This window comes from Chiloscyllium plagiosum, chromosome 9 (genome assembly GCF_004010195.1).
Source record: "Chiloscyllium plagiosum isolate BGI_BamShark_2017 chromosome 9, ASM401019v2, whole genome shotgun sequence".
NCBI lineage: Eukaryota > Metazoa > Chordata > Chondrichthyes > Orectolobiformes > Hemiscylliidae > Chiloscyllium > Chiloscyllium plagiosum.
The window spans coordinates 22,831,383-22,852,399 of record NC_057718.1 but is presented as its reverse complement, the minus strand read 5'-3'; positions in this window follow the sequence as shown (position 1 = coordinate 22,852,399).

The following is a 21,017-nucleotide window of genomic DNA, read 5'->3' as shown; positions in this document are numbered from 1 at the left end:
GGCAACATCCTGGTCAATTTTGTTTTCTGAACCTACTCTGTTTTAATAATATCCTTGCTATAGCAGGGCAACCATAACTGTACACAGTACAGTTCTGGAGATGGGTCACGTAATCTGAAACATTAACTCTGATTTCTATCCCCAGATGCTGCCAGACCTGCTGAGCTTTTCCAGCAATTTCTGTTTTTGTACGCAGCTAAGTGTTGGAGTCAAGACTCAGAAGTTATGCTGGAGAGCTGTGTTGGGGAAAATCATAGGGACTTGGAATGAGCAAGCTATCAATAATACTCAGGTCATCTGACAGCGTGGATTTGAAAAGCTCACAAGATATATTTGCTTGGTGCAGTTGTGCAAGATAGGGACTTGGGGGGTGAAAGCTGTCTACTTATGAATGCATATTGGAGTGTCATTCTGAAGCCTGATAAAGGAAGGTGATCGACTGGAAAAGGAAGCAGTCATTGAGACAATCAGGATGCAATGACTCAAGATGTGGTTTCAGGGCCAGGCAGCAAAAATGAAGAATTTAAATCTCATGTGAAGATAAATGAGATGCGATGTGCCCCAGATGTTAATGAGTTATTGGGAAATTTGCAAGACATGTCTTGATCGCATTTGCCATTTGATGTGTGGGATGTTTGATCATAGTCTATTTTTCATATTTACCATTTATCAATTCTACATGTTAGAAAGAAGTTATAGATGTATTGTAGATTGCATTACCATTCCAATATAGTGAAGTTTATTATTATTAGTGCAAACCCCTGGAATATTGTGGCTTTATTGTCTTGTTAAGTCCACACTTTGTTTACGTTAAAAATAAATTACTTACCTCGTGTCAACTTGTAAGAAATTTGACAGTGGTTCAAGATTGTGGCATAGACTATTACCATTTTCTCATCCTTGTTAACCTGTGAAACACTTTTCTCTACATTTAAAATTGAGTTGGGTGTCTGCTATTCTTTTTTTGAAAAGCAACATGATGAGTCACGCAATGTGTATTAAACTGGATTAGCCGGAGATTGTCACTTGAATTGGTTCAAGATGCAGGTGTGAACCTTTTAATTAATGAATTCTTGCAACTTCCTTTAATTTTTTTCATGAGATGTGGTCATCACTGCAAATGACACTATTCCTAATTAAACTGAGGAGCTTGGTGGGCCATTCCAGAGGCAGTTTTGCCCCCTTTTGGCACAGTGGTAGTGTCCATACACCTGGTCCAGAAGGCCTGGATTCCAGCCCCACCTACTTCAGACATTTATAATACATCTCTAAACAGAAAATTAGGTTAAAAGTCAATCATATTGCTGTGGGTTTGGAGTCACATATAATGCAGACCAATGAATAATATAATAGTTATTTCACTAATAATTAGTAAACCAGATGGGTTTTTATAAACGATGATCACAATGATGAAGACCCAAGTCCATATTTTATGAATTGAAACAATGATGGGATTTTCTCTTGAGTTTCTGGATTACTAGTCCAATGACATTAACATTATCCTAACCATCGCCCCCCCAAATTAATAGTAAGTAATTAATAATCACAACATAATTCCATCCCGGAAACAAAAACATGGTTAAAAAAATTCGTTTTTTCAGGATATAAGTCATGTGCGTAAGTTACAAATGAGAATATATGTTTAATTTGTGTTTGTCTAAAACCTGCTATAAAGTTAATGGTGGGTTCAGTTTGCCTGCCATTTAATTCATAAAAGGACATTCATTTATTATGAAGAGGAAATATGCCATTAGTTACAAAATGCCTCAAACTTTGGATTGGTTTTCTCGGTGCTCTCAGCACTATTATCAAACCACACTTCCAGTGATTTATGGCAAAAAGTAATTGGAGCTGAAAGATGCAGAAACGGAATCTAATGCCCTGTGAAAAACTCGAATGGATCAAATTGTGAGTTCTTCTTTCTTGAAGGAAGTGCAGCCTAAACTGCTAATTCAATGAAGACCACTAAGATTCATGCCAAATTACCTTTCTACTGATGTATATAAGCACAATGCCAAAGTTCGCAGTTAGTATTAAATTAAATTACTTTAAAATTCACAACTGGTATCAGCCTTGTTAGAGACATTTTCACAAAGTAGTCAAGCTTCCTTTGTTTGTCACTAATTTATATCAAAACAATTGAAATGACTGACATTTATATTACAGAGGTAAATGTCCCAGTGTTTCCTATGGTCAAAAATAAATGCTGAACTAAAAACAGAGCAAATAATAGAATAAAGTTTTGGTCAGAGGTATGTGTTTTAATGAGGCTTTTAAACAGGACGAGAAAAAGAGAAGTTGGAAGCGCTTAAAGGAGGGAATTCAACAGCTCAGGCTTTAAAAAGGTAAAGGGACAAGCACTAGGAGCAAGAAAGATGTCAAAGCAGGAAGTAGCAAGGTATACGTTCCAAAGAATGGGTTTGTAGGGGAGGCCATGATGATATTTATATAATGGAGCAGATTTCGCAAGAACAGAAAAAAATCTGAATGGCACAAACCTTTGTAAAGTATATATCAGTTGGAAGCTTGAATGAGGTTGGGAGACCCATGAATTGCAAAAGCCACAATAATTTTTATTTTTAAAGTAAACAAAGTGTGGACTTACAAAGACAACAAAGCTATGATATTCCAGGGTTTTGCACAAATAATAATAAACTTCACTATATTAGAATCGTAATGCAATCTACTATGCATCTACAACTTCTTTCTGACATGTAGAATTGATATATGGTAAATATGAGTAATAGACTGTGATCAAACACCCAACACATCTCACCCTTAACCTCCTTTGATTTTTATGAATTTGCACATTACTTATTAGTAAACCCACCACCATATGTTCAATCAGGTAATTAACGGTGTAAATAATAGCACTTTTTGTGTAGAATGCAAGCAACTTGGTTCAGTGTATCGGATCTTTACTTTGTGTTACAGGTCTGAAAATGGCAAAAAGGTACTTCTACGGTGGTGTAGCAAAGGCAGTTCTCCTTTACAGAAACAGGAATCACTGGAAAAGCTCAGCAGGCTGGCAGCATCTGTGGAGAGAAATTGTTTCAGGCTGATGATCCTTCCTCAGAACTGGGATCTCCTTTAATGGATTGGAAGTATCTTACCAAACTCTGTAGCTTTCTCTTAGGATTTTAAGGTAAGTATTGCTTTTATATTTTAAATAAATTTCTGTAACATGAAGTAAACTAGGAATATCTATTAGAAACAAATTAATACCTCCACTCCTAGAGCTATCAATGTTGCAATTGATTTTCCCATCAAATGTGAATTGCACATTCAGTTCTTTCATAAACATTTATCTATTTAGTAAATAGATAATTTCACAGAACCGTTCTTCTCTATACATCTCTATACATTGATCAGTGGAGAGGTCCATTATTGTAGAGAAACGAAAAGACCTTTGTTATAGGGGAACTTATGAATAGGAAGAGGCCATTTAACCCCTTGAACCTGTTCTATCATCCAGTGAGATCATGGCTGAGCTGTGTCCTAACTCCATATACTTGCCTTTGGCCCATATCCCTTTGCTTGATAAAAAAAGTCAGAGAGGGACAAATAGAACGAGAGAGACACAAAGGAGTAATATGCCTGATCTGTAATAGTTGCAAAAAAGGATTGGGATTACAGAAGTTAAAATACAAGACTATGTTATTGGCCAGGACTACATAAAGTTGTTGTCAGATGTTGCCAGACCCACCAGTTACTTGGGAAACAACAACCATCAATGAAACCTGATCCTTTAATTCAAATGCCAGTTTTTAGAGAATCATTTATTAAAGTCTTTATACATTTTGTAGGATCCCTACTAGGAGTGGAAATCAGCATCGATTATAACTAAGGATGTTTCATCAGTATTTCTTCAAGCATTCATTTGGGAAAGAATTATGACAAAAAGATTTTTTTTAAGGTATGGATTAGCCAAAATAATATTATTCGAATCAAGGTTCAAATTTAAATGTCATAAATATTCAAAGAAATAATGAATAGTTTGGAAGTAAAACAATTCACATCGTCAGGTTATCATCCACAATCTTAAGAAGCATGGGAAAATGGGAAATTTTAAATATTGTGATCACTGATTTTTGTCAGGAATGTCCCAATGATTGGTGGTTCAGCTCACCACTACCTTCTCAAGAGTACCACGGGATGGGTAATAGATGCTGACCATCCAGCGATGCCCACATCCGACAAGTGAACAAAAAAATGGAATTCCTTTGTTACAGTTTATCATCAGGAAACCCTTAATGAGGTCACCAGATTCAGTCTCTTTGAACTTACATGTGGACATGAGGTGAGAGAACCACTTAAATTGATTGAAGGGAAATTTATAACCAAAGCGCAGGGACTATACTTCCAAACTTTGCTTCAAGTTTCCTGGAGAAACCATAACATGTGGAAATTGGACAAAAAATATTTTAGTAGTGTCCTAGAACCGATGAAAACTAGAACAAATTAAAAGTCTAACACTCAAAGTTTTGTTGCTGGAGGCAAGATGATTTATTACCAACTATATGTGGGGGACCATATCACTGGACCTTATCAAATCAAAAATAAACTCAATGATTTGAATTTTGTAATATGTCTCCAGTGCGAAGGAGAAACGCATTAAAAAATAATTATTGGAAAAATAGTCAAAACAGAAACATACTTACAATGATGAAAGAAATAGGGATTGAAATATAAATCAGAACAATTCAAGAATTAATTTGAAATTGAAAAATTTACAATTTGAACTTACAGTAATGAGATTAGATAATGAAGAAGTGTAGAAAACAGATGGATTGTTATGTTGTCTTCTACAAAGCTATCAAAGCTAATACAGATTCATAAATTAACTTATGTAAAGTTGTCAGGAAAAATATAATGCAATGTACAGAATTTGTTACCCATAAAAAAAATCTTTATAGTCTCAACCCAGAAAGGTGAACTCAAGTGAGCAAAAAAATTATATTCATGTCGAACAGTGGCATTATTGAAGCAAGTCATAATAGTTGGAGCTTACATATATGTGGTGCTGCTGTAATTAGCATAGTGGACCAAACCAAACTCCCTTAAAATATATTAGAATGGTAGCGTAAACCCTAACATTTTCTTATTTTAATGGTAAGTGTAAAGTGTTGCATTCCAGATGCAATTCAATTGGATAAACTCTGGACATTAAGCAAAACCCACAAACAAAATAAAAAGAAAAGAAATCAAGACCCCAATAACAACTGCTACTGAAGGCGAAAACTGAAAAAAAAGTTCTGGTTCTGTGGGAGCTTGAGCTCACCCATTCAGGTTGCTTCTGTTGTTCCAACATGAGAAAAGATCACAAAGGCCTCACACTTTACTGGCTTTGGAGCAGACTGCTTGACACCCTTGTCTCAATGTTTACTCATTAAAAAAAGGACGAAATAGACTCATAAATCCATGGTAGCGTCACACCAGATAAAACCAGAATGCTGATTGTGGCATGGGGCAAGAGATGAGATTCCATGACCAAAACTATTTGTTGATGCACAATGTTACAAGCACACAACATAATAAATCAACCATGTGAAAAGATGGTTACTTTTGAGAAAATACTTAGAAAAGTTGAATTCTCCGTTTAAACTGGACTTGTATGGAATATGGTTGTGAAGGTAATTGTAAGTGTAATATAAATGTATTATTACCATCAATGTAAATATAAACAAGTGATTTGATGGAAATTTGATAGCAAAATGAAGTTAGGTTTGGTGAAGGGAACTGGCTTGTTTTAAAAGGTTAGAAAGTCATTTGGAACAGAGAAATAAATGCAGAATTGCAAGAAGTTATGTGGCTTTAGTTAAGTGCCCAGCAAGATCCCTGTGGTATTAATTGATGAAAAACTTACAAAGTTTTTTTATGACACATAGACAAAACAGAACAGGTGTTATAAGTGGCTGGTATTCAGTTCAGAAGAATAGTTTCATCCCCAGAATAGGACAATTATCTTAGTTTGTAGACTATCCAGAGTTTGCTAAATATCCAGAGTACTTATGCAAAGTTTTTCAAGCTGTCCGAACTGAATAAAAGATTTTCATTAGAGCCAAAAAGACTAGTAAATTAAGATAAGTAAGAAATTAAAGAGTTAAAGATCAAAATTATACTGCAATGGGATTGAATATCTGAAACAGATGTTTCTGCAAAAAATATTGACTGGTTTTTGTTTGTGCTGATTTTTCTAAACTGATTGGGTTTGATTTCTCTGCCCTTTTGAATAATAAATATATGTTCTTTTGTTTAAAAACAATAACAGCTTAATGAGAATGTGAACAGTGCCAAAACACCACGGTAAGAAACTGCAAAAAGTAAACTGATCTGTCAAGTCAGGTTTCACTCGAGACAAGACTTGCTCAGAATTGCTATTGGCTGGCATCATAACACTGTGTTAGCACCTTACCTTCCATGGGGGCAGCACAATGGATAGCACTGCTGCCTCACAGCACCAGGGACCCAGGTTTGATTCTGTGTGGAGTTTGCACATTCTCCCCATGTCTGCGTGGGTTTCCTCTGGGTGCTCTGGTTTCCTCCCACAATCCAAAGATGTGCAGGTTAGGTGAATTGGTCATGCTAAATTGCCCTTTGTGTTCAGGGATGTGTAGGTTAGGTGCATTAGTCAAGGGGAAATATAGGATAGGAGAATGGGTCTGAGTGGATTACTCTTTGGCGGGTCGGTGTGGACTTGTTGGGCCAAAGGGCCTGTTTCCACACTTTAAGAATTCTATTAAAAATATAATGCCATTAGACGTCGGGGCAGAATTAGGCTATTTGGTCCATAAAGTCAGTTCTGTCATTAGATCATGGTTGATATGTTTCTCAACACCATTCTCCTGCCTTCTCCCCATAACCTTAGATTCCCTTATGAATCAAGAAACTCTCTATCTTGTCCTAAGTACACTAAATGACTTGGCTTCCACAGCCTTCTGTGGCAATGAGTTCCATAGATTGAATGCCTTCTGGCTGAAGAAATTCCTCATCATCATCATTCATCCCTTCACTCTGAAGATGTGCCTCCGATCCTAGTCTCTCACAATTGGAAATACCTTCTCCATGTCCACTCTATCCAAGCCTCTCAATATTTTATGTGTTTCAATGAGATTTCCCCATCATCAAGTACAGACCCAGAGTCCTCAATCAGCCCTGATATAACAAGCTCTTCATCTCTGGAATCATTCATATAAATTCCTCTGGAACACCTCCAACATCGACACTTCCTTCTTTAGAGACAGGGCCCAAAACTACTTACAATATTCTGAGCAGAGCCTGCTTGTATTTCTCTTGTATTCCAGCCCTCTTGAAATGAATGCTAACATTGCATTTGCCTTACTAACTACCAGGTGAACTTGCACGCTAACCTTGAGAGAACCTTAACTAGGCCTCCTAAATCCTTTTGTGCTTCAGATTTCAAAAGCCTTTCGCCATTTACAACATAGTCTACACCTCTGTTCTTCTTACCAAAGTGCATAGCATCCCATTTTCCTAAATTGTATTTCATCTGCCACGCCTTTGTTCAGTCTCCCAGCCTTTCCAAGTCCTTCTGCATCCTTCCCCTTCCTCAATACTACATCTCTCTCCATTTGTGTCATTTAAAAAACTTGTCAGCAATACCTTCAGTTCCTTTGTCCAAATCATTAATATATAACATGGAAAGTTGTGCTCCCGACACTGACCCCTACGGAACTGCACTACTTTCCAGCTGCCATTCTGAAAAATAAAAACCCTTTATCTCCCCTCTCTCCTTTCTGCCAGTCAGCCAATCCTCTATCCATGCCAGTATTTTGCACCTAACACCATGGGGTGTTATCTTATTTAGCAGCCTTCTATGAGGCACTTCATCAAAGACCTTCTGGAAATCCAAATGGATCACATCTATTGGCTCTCTTTTGTCTAACTTTCTCATTACCACCTCAAAGAATTCTAACAGATTTGTCAGGCATAACCACCATGACCTTTGACAGGACATCATGTGTTGGTGAAGATTCACAGCAAAATAATATTCCTTGAACGACTCAACACCATAAGTTGAAACTTGCAAAATGGTTCCTTTTTGGAGAGAGACAAGAAAAGTGACATGATTGGAGGTTTAAAATTATTAAGATGTATTCATGGTACAGGCTGATGTGGAAAAGCTAAGATTAATTACTTGATCCCAAGCTTCCAACAGGAAGGACCCAATCCAAGAAGACTCCATTTTGGAAATATATGGAACATTGTAGCTCCAAATCCCTACCATTCCCTGACACCATGGCTTCTGGCTTAATACACTAAATCCTGCAATTTAATATTCATATAACTAAAACGTTTACCGTCATTGTAGAACTGAAGGAAATTATTATAAAAATGTTGAATCTCAACTGCACATCTCAATAGACTAGTGAATATTTTTAACAAATGCAAGTAAGAATATGAAAGACTGCAATCAAACGCACTTAAACTCATGTTAGTTAAATTCTTGGGAAAGTGAAGTGGCTACACCTGCAGATAAAATTAAGGACGGAGGCCTTATTTGCAATTATAGATGTAACTAATCAACTTGCCAGTTTCCTTCATGGATCTTAAAACTGTTATCTTACCATTGACACTAAATATATTAATCAAAACACACCATAACACTTCAAAGCCCTTTCCAGTCTCTGCTGGAAGGAAGATAAGTATATCTGAATGGCTTTACCTGCAAGTTTATTGTTTAAGGATTATTTTAATATCGCAATGTGGCAAATACCCATAGAACTTGTGGTATTAGAGACAATATTTTTTGATTACTATTAAAAGACTGACAATGGAAACTGTAATAAATATTAAAATATACAAATAAATCCCAGTTGAAAAATGTCCCTGTCAATTCTAAAAGCAAAGCCATGCTGTGAGAGTGAATGCATTATTAAAGTCTGCTGCCAGGCTGTCAGGGTAGAGTAATAAATCCCAGGGCTAGTTTCTATTTGATGTTCTGGCAAATTTCTCTGTGGGCTCATGTAAAAACATTTGGATGCTTTACATTTTAATTAACGATGGCAGATTGTCCGATACCCGCCACCAGATAAATAATGTGCATGAATCAGCCCTATTAAAGTAGTGCACAGTATGGCAGCTGTAAGCTTGGGGAGTTGAGTCAATAATTTCTGTAATTATCATGAGCACTCTTCTGCTGATGAAAATACAGAGGACTGGCATTATTGGAGAATAGACACTATCCAACAGCCTTTGTGAGATGAAACACTTTCAATTTGGCTGCAGCATAGATGTGATATAACACACAGATGACAAACATTTGTTCTACCTGTAATTGGAGCGAAATCACCAACTTGCCCTTTATAAATAGATTTATTTCTCATCTATCAGACCCTACAGAGAGAATGTCTGTCCAAAACCCATCAGTTTGATCTGGACAATGTAATGTAGCCTGCAAGACACTTTGGAGAGCACTTCCCCCCACACTTCTGTTGTGTTGGGTGTTCAATGCAGAATATCAGATAAATTTGGACTTGTTGAGGAACTAAAGCTTGCCCTCTTCAGAAAGGATGAGATTTCAGGTTGATAAGGACAAGAATTCTAACAATATTTCACCAGGAAAATGAGACTTTTCAGCATATACACTCTAGCATCGGTAACTCGCTAGATTTCGAGAGGGAAGTTGCCTTCATTGCTACCCTGCCACTGGTGAAATGTCAGAGAGGCTGTAAGATTGCTCCTCATGGGGATCTCAACACTGTTAGTAGGCTTCAAACCTTCATGTTTTGAGCGACAGATTTGTGTCCCTGCCCAGAACTCAATGAGGAGATGTCTTGATGTGGCAGCTTCGGTTTATCCTTTCCACTGTCTCCGAGCTCACAACCATAATAGTGTGAAACTTCTGCCCGACATTTTGGGTCAATGGCTTGTGTTAGCTCTGGCCCTCTTTCCACAGATACCACTTAACCATCCCAGTATTTTATTTCCATCATGGGCAGTATTTCACTTATTGTATTAACATTAAAAGATAAGACGTTTGTAGTAACAAAGGAAGCTGGATGGAACTTGATCATCTCAAACATATGAGGGTTTGGTGCAGTATATGGTAGAAGATAATAAAGTATAAATCAATTGTTTCTTGAACCCAAATCAAAGCAAAATACTGCAGATGCTGGAAATCTCCAGCACTGCCTGTTTTTACGTCTCTTGAATCAATTTGTTTGCATTTCTGGAGAAAGGGTAAAATTAGGAGATCATGACAAAGCTACTCTGGTTAATCTCAGACAAAGGCTCGGTTTTATTTGGATTAATAACTGCTCCCATCCATAAAGATTCTCTTTTTCTCACAATCTTACAAGAATCTGACACTTCTTTTCCCCAAACACTCTCCGTGGATTTACTGAACTGTCATACTGTCAAATTCAATTTCTTTAAAGCTGCTTTCCATCTAATAAATCACCTCCCGAGAGCTGGACTAAGACAAAGGTTCTTACTTCACTAACTTAGTACGTCAGCAATTTAAGTAGCCACTTTCGAGACTCAGTGTGAGCATTTTCCCTCCAACAGGACTAAGGATCTAGTGTTAAATGTCTTTCAGCAGCATCAATGCACTGCTCAGTCTGGCTGGAAGACTATAGAACTATGAGAGGGGTCACTGACTGAACCAGTAACCCAGAGACCCAGACTTATGCTCCAGAGATGTGAATTCAAATGTCACCACAGGGGAATTCAAATTCAACTAATTCATACATTTAGAATGAGATGTAGTCTCATTAGTAATGATCATAAAATTTGCAGATTGCTGTAAAAATCGCTTTGCATTATTAATGCCCTTCAGTGTAGGAAATATGCCATCCTTATTCAGTGCACCCTGTTTGTGACTGGAGACTCACAGCCAGCCACTCAGTTGGATCAAACTGCTACCACAAGAAAAGCAGAGGGGACTACATGGACAGCAGCTGTTCAAGAACGTAGCTCACTATCACTTTCTCAAGGACAATGATAAGTGCTGGCCTTGCCCATGACGTTTACATCTTTAGAATGAATTAAAACATTTAAAAAATTGCCCCATGCATGTCTGAATTTTTTGTGTTTATTCAACAAGACCAGAGGACAGCTTGCATGTGAAGTGGAAATGTTCACTCTGGTGCAGTGATCATTTTCTTGTGGAGGTGGAAACAGTCTTATTCTGTACATAAATGTGATGAAAAGTATCTAATTTACACATATATACTCTGTCACATTTAGAGATTGAAGTTCAAACTAATGGCATATGGCAGGTAGTTGCTTTTGTGAAAGGTGTTATGACACAAGGTACACCCTCCTGCTTAATTTAAAGCAGCAACACAGAACAGATTTATCCTGTGCAGTAATCTGTGAAAATTCAAGAACCAAGAACCATTAAAGTTAAAATTAACAACTTTATTTCTTAAAGTATAACAGAATAATTAACTAACAACTCCTTCCTCTAACCTATCTTTTACCTTCCCCTTCCACAATACTTAGTCCAATAAAACTCCCAATTAAGATTCATAAAACAAAACTTCTTATCTCAAAAGCAGGCAGTTTTCATTTCTCCTCTTTATTCCTATTTTCTTTTCTTCTTGTTGGGGATTCTGCTTTAGAGGTTACTGATCGATAAAGGTAGCTTGAAGAGAGCTATTTTCATGCAGTCTTTACATGCTGGAAACTTGGCAGTTCTCCTCTGCACTAACCTACTGTGGTCTCCATTTCCGCCTAAGGATTCTATCTTTCAGATAATAACCCTCCAGAATACTCCCTGCCTCCTTTTCGGAGTATGCATTTCACATATATCTTTTATTGTCTTGTCTTGCTGTTTCTAGTCCCTTAGCCTTTCAGGACTAAACACTTCCGTCTGACCCTCTGCCTGTTCAGGTTTTTCCTGCACCATTACGTCAAACAGGATATCTGTTAACTGAACCTCAACTTCTTCATCTTTCTCTTTACTTTTTACTTTGTGCTGTGACTTATGATAGTGGGATCTGGTTATCACACAGTTTAGGAAAATACCAGGATATTTCTGTTTTAACTTCTCAGTTTCTTGCTCTTCCTTGGGCTTCTCCACAATAAGGGGTGTCACTCTCACCTTGGATCCTGCCAAATCATTCCAAAGAACAAACTGAATTCTTGGAACTGACTCTGTGTCAATTACTCCCACTGTAACTTTCTCAATCTTAAGTTGGTGCTTCAACCTAATCTTACATCGGGGAATGCTGAATTTCTGTCCATCTATCCCACAAATTACTACACTCTGGGTAACAAATCAGAAAGAGTGCATATTCGCTCATGCCTTACTATCAGCGACTTGTTAGATCCGGTATCTCTCAAAATGATAACTTCTTGTCCTTCTCCTCCTGTTCCTTCTGAGTAAACTTTACCCACAGAGGCAAATTCTTTGTAGAGTTCAGGTACTAACTCCTTACCCAGCCTCTGCCTAGGCTGTGCACTCTCCTGCAGCTCCTTGGCTCTTCTTGGGATATTCTTTACTAACTTCACTAAGGCCACTGGCTTAGTTTCTTTTACCACATCTTTTCCCACAATACCTTCCTTTAACAACCAGCACTGTGTCTTTACGTGTTCCACTTTACCACAGTGGAAACGCCTGAGGCCTTTCACCTCCTTTCCACCCTCTTGGGCTTCTTTTTTATCCTGTGATAAATTCTTACCAGTGCTCTCTACACTTGATTTCATAGTGTAGGATCTCCCCTTCTCCCAACTTATATCCCTCACAGGACAAAATTCTGGCCGGGAGCGTGTCCTATGCATCAACATGTACTCATCTGCTAATTCTGCTGCCCTTCTCACTTCCTGAACTTTCTGTTCCTCCATATGAATTCTTACCATCTCTGGAAGTGTGTTTATAAACTCCTACAGCAGAATACTCTCTCTCAGAGTCTCAAAGGTCTTATCTATTTTCAAAGCACGTACCCATTGATCAAAATGACTATGTTTAATTCTTTCGAACTCAACGTAAGTCTGTCCTGGTTCCTTCTTTGTGTTTTTGAATCACTATCTATATGTTTCTGGTACCAATTCATAAGCACTTAAAATAGCCTGTTTAACCTCTTCATAATCTCTTGACACCGCATCTGACAGTGCGGCAAATACCTCACTAGCTCTGCCAACCAGTTTAGTCTGAACTAGCATTACCCATAAATCCTCGGGCCACTCCATCTGCCTCACCAATTTTTCAAATGAAATAAAGAAGGCTTCAACATCTTTCTCATCAAAATGTGGCAGAGTTTTGACATGCTTATATATATGTCACCACCTTCTCTTTTAATCTCCATCCTGGTAACTTGACTTTGCTAAGTCACAACTTTTCAAGTTCAAATTCTCTCTCTTTTTGCTCAGCTAAGAACTTTCTCTCTATTTCTTTCTTCTTTCTCTCTCTTTCTCTCTCCCTTTCTTCTCTCTCTTTTTGCTCAGCTAAGAACCTTCTCTCTCTTTTTCCTCTCTCTCCCTCTCTTCTCTCTCCCTTTATTTATCTTCTAACTCCATTTTCCTCATGTGTAATTTAAGTTTTTCTAACTCTACTGCACTTGTCTGTTTCTCTGACACACCTAAGTATTTGAATAATTCCCTTACAATTTCAGCTTTATTTGTGTCCTTGGTTAAACCAAATCTAATTCATTTGCTAATTCTAAAAGTATGGTCTTTTTCTTTCCTTCGAAACCTTCATGGCAAATTTGAGAATTATCTTCAAATCCCAGAACGTCTTTAACAATTTTAAGAGCCATTTCTCTCACTTGTAATTTACTCAACCACAAGTCACTGAAAATAAACAAATTGTCTCACCTACGTTTTATTTAAAGATCTAGGACACTAACCTGCAGGTGTTTAAATCTGCTGGGTTTTTTCGTACCCCCTAAATCTATTCAAATCTGTCTAAACCAGTTCAAATCCTGGACAAGCCCCCAACCGTTACGACATGGGGTAAACCCTCCTGTCTCTCTCTTTCTCTTTCTCTCTCCCTCTCTTCTCTCTCTTTCTCTTTCTTCGCTCTCTCTTTCCCTTTCTCTCTCCCTTTGTTTATCTTCTAACTCCATTTTCCTCATTTGTAATTTAAGTTTTTCTATCTCTACTGCACTCATTTCTCTGTCACACCTAAGTGTTTGAGTAATTCCCTTACAATTTCAGCTTTACTTGTGTCCTCGGTTAAACCCAAATCTAACTTATTTGCTAATTCTAAAAATATGGCCTTTCTCTTTCCTTCTAAACTTTCTTGGCAAATTTGAGAAACATCTTTAAATCCCAGAACCTTTTTTAACAATTTTAAGACTCATTTCTCTCATTTTTAATTTAATCAACCACAAGTTGCCAAAATTAAACAAATTGTCTCACCTACATTTTATTTAAAGATCTAGGACACTGCAAGTGTTTAAATCTGCTGGGCTTTTTTGTAACCCCAAATCTATTCAAATCTGTCTAAACCAGTTCAAATCCCAAACCCGAGCCCCAAACAGTTAAGGCATGGGGTAAACTCTCCTGTTAAATTTAAAGCCAACAACACAGAAAAGATTTATCCAGAGTAGTAATCTGTGAAAATTGAGAGGCCAAGAACTATTTAAAGTAAAAATTAACAACTTTATTTCTTAAAGTATAACAGAGAATAATTAACTAACAACTATTCACAACTCCTTCCTTTAACCTATCTTTGACCTTCCCCTTCCACAATACTAGTCCAATAAAACTCCCAATTAAGATTTACAAAACAAAACTTCTTATCTCGAAGCCAAGCATTGTTCTCTGTATTCCTGTCTTCTTTTCTTCTTGTTGGGGATTCTGCTTCACTGGTTACTGATTGATAAAGGTACCTTTAAAAGAGCTATTTTTCAGGCAGTCTTTGCATGCTGGTAGCTTGGCAGTTCTCCTCCCAACTGTTCAATTTTCCATGGTCTTATACCCCCAAGCATCAGATTGTGTGATTGGCTTTTAAGATTGTCAATATACTAAATTCAAACTGATTGGAGTTCAGTATTTTTTAGGGGTATAATTTAAACTGGTTGGCCTAATTCAAGTCTGTTTTTTGTCTCCAGGTAACAAGCTACCCTAACCGCTGGACCAAAAGGTTACATTATATCTTTTTTCAGAACAGTTGGTGCTGTCAGGTAGTTCTGTTGTTTTTAACTCTCTTAAAGGTACATTACGCCCACATCTTCATAACAAGGGGTTAAAAAAAAACCTAGTTCAGTCAGTCTTTTGCAATCTTGACTAAGACTTATCGAGTCATAGAGATATACAGCACAGAAACAGACCCTTCGTTCCAATGTGTCCATGCTGACCAGATATCCTAACTTAAAATAGTCCTACCTGCCAGCACCCGACCCATATCCCTCCAAACTCTTCCTATTCATTTACCTATGCAGATGCCTTTTAAATGTTGCAATTATACTAGCCTCCACTACTTCCTCTGGCTGTTCATCCCATACATGCATCACCCTCTGCATTAAAAAGTTGCCCTTTAGGGCTCTTTTAAATCTTTCCCCTCTCACCCTAAACCTATGCCCTCTAGTTCTGGACTCTCTCATCCCAGGGAAAAGACTTTGTCTGTTTATCCTATCTATGATTTTATAAACCTCTATAAGGTCACCCCTCAGCCTCCGACACTCCAGGGAAAACCCCAGCCTATTCAACCCCTCCCGATAGCTCAAATCCTCCAATCCAGCAAGTATCCTAATTTAACTATTTATTTATTTATGGACTATGAAAGTTCCAAAGGTAATGTTGAATGAAGACCTTTCTGCTTTCTGCTCAAGAAGACAGAGGAAAATCACATGAAAAACCTTCAGCTCAGGACTAATTCTGAGGTCACTATTTTCCTTCCACTATTTTTTTGCGTTAGAGAGCAAGGACACCTGGAGTGTTAATGGAATGTGGCTATGCTGAATTTATGACTGGGAATGTAAACATCGAAGCTCATACGTTCATAAGGTATAGGAGCAGAATTAGGCCATCGGGTCTGCTCCACCATTTGATCATGGCTGATATGCTCCTCTCCCCCATTTTCCTGCCTTCTCTCCATATCCCTTCAACACATTACCAATTAAAAATCTGTCTAACTTCTTGTTAAAATTTACCCACTATCCAAGCATCCACCATGCTTTTTAGATTAGATTAGATTACAGTGTGGAAACAGGCCCTTCGGCCCAACAAGTCCACACCGACCCGCCGAAGCGCAACCCACCCATACCCCTACATTTACCACTTACCTAACGCTACGGGCAATTTAGCATAGCCAATTCACCTGACCTGCACATCTTTGGAATGTGGGAGGAAACCGGAGCACCCAGAGGAAACCCACGCAGACACGGGGAGAACGTGCAAACTCCACACAGTCAGTCGCCTGAGGCGGGAATTGAACCCGGGTCTCAGGCGCTGTGAGGCAGCAGTGCTAACCACTGTGCCACCGTGTCGCCCACAACCACTGTGCCACCGTGTCGCCCACAACCACTGTGCCACCGTGTCGCCCGTGTCGCTTTGGGGTAGTGAATTCCATAGACTCACAACCCTTTGGGAGTAGCGGTTTCTCTTCAACTCTGTATAAAATTTGCTATCCTTATCCTAAGATTACACTGGCTCATTACATTGTTTTTGATTCTGGATAATCCAAGGCTGATTTTAGCTCAGGAAGCCCAGGGATTCAAAGTTTTGAGCAGTTCAGAGCAGAACTGACAAGGATCAGAAGCACAGTACAGTTTCTGCCTTAGAAAGAGTATGGAGGCACTCTGGAAATGTTTTCTTCGTAGAGAGTTAATTTGAATAACTTCCAAGACCAGGAGTGTGTGAATCCTGCAGATTATTAAAGGACTGAGAAGGTCTGAGCTTTCAGATTTATGAACTGAAGAACACTTCACAGTTCTTCAATTAACGTCCACCACATTAAAACTTTTAAAAAGTTATATATTCTATCAATCCAAGTTTCTTTCCGGGACCTGATGTGTCCAGCAGTAGCATCAGCTGAGACCATAACAATAAGCACACTGATTGTGACATGTAAACTTCTGGTCATGAATGATGTGAAAAGACATTCCATGAGGAAAAGGATGGGAAGAAATTAGTCATGTTTATAATTCCAGGCTTGCAGCTGGAATCCACAATCATTTCTGTTTACACGGAGACAGAGGCCTGACAATGCTCATCACAAAGATGAGCAATCAGATAGTTTGGCAATGTATCACCAAGCTTTGCCAATACATTACTATGAACAACTTTTATCAAATATTTGGCATTCATTTATTGGTTAGTGTTTATATTTAGTCAAAATAATACAATCAACATTTTTAATAAATAATTGTCAAGTCATTTTTAAAATGTTAGTCAAAGGAAGGAACTGAATCAAAGAATTTGTTCAACAGATCTATAAGTCTGGAGATAAAATTCATATTTTATTGAAAATGTGAGCAAATTTGATTTCACTACATTAGCTGAAATTTTACTGAATTACATACAGACTATCAGTAAATGTCAACAAGTATTGTACTCAAACACTTTGTAAGCAATAAATGAACAGTCAAATCACTTGTAATCTCCAAAACATTATGCCCTGCATTGGTACATGACAAATTTGGGTGTTTGGTAGCAAAGCTGAAAGTGTAGAAATCTCAAAAGACCAACAAGGCTCTACATGTACCCTGCCCTGTAACGGTTTATTGCTTTGTATATGAATTATGTTGCTGATCTGTGTTGCTGCTGGCATGCTCACTGCAGTCCCTTTCGATGAGGCTTATAACCAGCATGTTCTCTGATTTCATGACAAGGCTGCAACTATAGTAATGTGAAGAGAAAGCGAGAGGAGTTGATTAGCAAGATTAATTAGGCATGATGTCCTAATGGAATTCCCACTGGGCTTGTTAGTGGAGAATATTCCACCTGCACCAAGCACAGCCATTGCTACATAGGGCAGAAGTCGATGTCGTTTACTCCCTACATTAGGAGTGTCCAACCCCTACTTGCTTGGGATTGATGGTAGTGTGAATTGCAAGATTAAAAATGTACTTCTTATAGCTACCCATGGCTGAATATGACAAAATGGCTGCCTGTGCTTTTTTTAACTGACACAAAATGGTAGAGAAAATTGTAGCTGATGCAGCACTTCATATAGCTCAAATCATGGCTTTCACAGACAGACAACAAAATGCCTCCAAGTCTAAGTAAGATGAAGCTAGTATGCAGACTGCAAAACTCCGATAAAGCAGCTCAGATAAAAACCGTCTGATTTGAAATTTCTGATTTTTATATGAAATAGAAAGAGAAAGCTTAACCCACCTTAGATGAGGCCTTTTAAATAATTATAATTACATATTAGAATGGACACATATATTCATACAATAAAAGCCTTTTTAATGTATTAGATATTGGAAGTGTTAATTTGATTTCTGTAGGCAATCAGTCTTGGGGACAGAGACTGGTTTTAGAGAAACACCATTGGAGAACCTTGATTAAAATGTTACCAACTAGCAGCTGGAAAATGGCTAAGAACAATCGATGTTGGAATGTGGTCCTTAAGTTGTATAGTAAGAGCAGAAGGACAGGTGATAGGGAGTCTGACAAACATCACAAGATGATGAGAGGACTGAAGGTTGATCATAATTTTGTCCATCATTGATCGTTTATTCATAGGATTGAATGTGCAAGTCAGAGGGGATGTAGCAAACACCAACGTCAATGTTGAATGTAACCACTGTAATAGAGTATGTATAAATATCCCATACTTTATTGGGAAAGATAGAATGTCCTAGAGACCTCTCCCATGCTGCATGGTAAGGAGCTAAGAATAAAGATTAATTCGAGATACTGAACCTAATACTTAGAGTCCTCTCCAACAATACTAAATGATATTTGTGGTCTCCCTCTGAGGTTCAGGCAATGACTATGTATTGGATCTACCAAGGGGAAATGTATACATTTTAAAAACTATTCGATGAAATTCTCTTTTTAGGAGAAGGTACACACTATCTTGTAGCATCAGGCCACTGCTAGCACACAAAAAAAAACAACTGTACACTGATACTGGCTACATAAACCTATTCTATGAGATGTTGAAATTTGTCCACTGTGATGAAGCTTGCATGTTTTATATACATGGTTAGTATTTTGAATCTTAAACTAGTGGAAAATAGATATTGATCTATTTTTGTGAATTGGTCATTCTTTCCAGAAGCATGACTTAAAAACCAATCTGTCAGAGACAGCAGATGACAATGCAATGCCCTTTGGAGTGTTAATGGAAGTTGGTTTATATTGTGGGGTTTATAACAGGTGAGAGGAAGCACTAAGCCATTAGCTGTAGCCAAATCTAAGATGGACAAGTTCTGTTACTTATCTTAAATGTTTTTGGATTCACTTTGAAGGAGAACTGACTGGGATCAGAAGCAAATATAGTGTCTCCTAGAAAATGAAAATTGTTCAGAGCAGTTAAGGGAATAATTTACCTCAGTGAAAGGAGCTGTTACAACACAACGGTGAACTCTTCTGTTAATTAAACCAAACACCCAGAAAAGCTCACCTCACCTCGTAATCTGTTAAAGTATAAGTGAAAGAGAACTCCCAAATTCCACTATCAATTTATTCTTTAACTCTAAAAATGATCATTAAACAACAACTATTTACAAATCTAAGCCTCCTTTTTCTTAACTGCTTATTATCTGCTTCCAACTTTATAACAATATACTCTTCCAGTAACCATCCATATTAAAATTGCATCAATTTAATTTTCAAACTGACACGGCAGCTGTCATCATCAGTGTTTGTCTCCCTCTGTCTGTGGATCTCCCTGGATTATCTTCGATCTTTTGCTGCAAGGATGTTTCATATGAAAAAGGTACATTTGATAGAGAGTGTGTTGCTGGCAGTTACTCTATCGATGGCAGTTGGTCTCACTGTAACTCGCCAACATGCCGGCTTCTTTATACCCCAAACATCAGATCGTCTCATGCGTTTGATGTTGGCAAAAACAAGAAATTCAAACGCAAATGGGTTTTAGTATCATGGGGCATATTTTAAACTGATTGATTTCATTCAAATTGTGGTCCAAACAACTCAGGTATCTAGTTTACAGCCAAATATTACATAGTTTCAATTTTCCAGTACACTCTGAGACTGCTAGTCAGTCACATGACAACTGCCTGCACGCTCTCAGTGTAAAACAGATTTTGCGCTCTCTTAAAGGTACAATACATGCCTTCAACTCCAGATTAGTTTGTGAAACAACCAGAGCAGAAGTGTTTGGTTAGAAACCTGCATTATTTAGGTTGAAACTTTATTGCTGGAACAACACAGCAGGTCAGGCAGCATCCAGGGAACAGGAGATTCGACGTTTCGGGCACAGGCCCTTCTTCAGGAAGAAGGGCCTGTGCCCGAAACGTCGAATCTCCTGTTCCCTGGATGCTGCCTGACCTGCTGTGCTGTTCCAGCAATAAAGTTTCAACTTTGATCTCCAGCATCTGCAGACCTCACTTTCTCCACCTGCATTATTTATTCAAGGCTAAAAAACCTAAATCCTAAATTGTGTAAATATTCAAAGAAAAGACTTCACACCAGCTCATAAGACAGCTGTGAAAAAGAAGCAGTTAAATCAAGCTTATAGAGATGACAAATTTTGAGGAAGTAACAAAGAAGATTGATGAGGGCAGAGCGGTAGATGTGATCTATATGGATTCAGTAAGGCGTTCGACAAGGATCCCCATGGGAGACTGATTAGCAAGGTTAGATTTCATGGAATACAGGGAGAACTAGCCATTTGGATACAGAACTGGCTCAAAGGTAGAAGACAGAGGGTGGTGGTGGAAGGTTGTTTTTCAGACTGGAGGCCTGCGACCAGTGGAGTGCCACAAGGATCGGTACGGGGTCCTCTACTTTTTGTCATTTATATAAATGATTTGAATGTGAGCATAAGAGGTACAGTTAGTAAGTTTGCAGATACACCAATATTGGAGGTGTAGTGGACAGTGAAGAGGGTTACCTCAGATAACAATAGGATCTTGACCAGATGGGCCAATGGGCTGAGAAGTGGCAGATGGAGTTTAATTCAG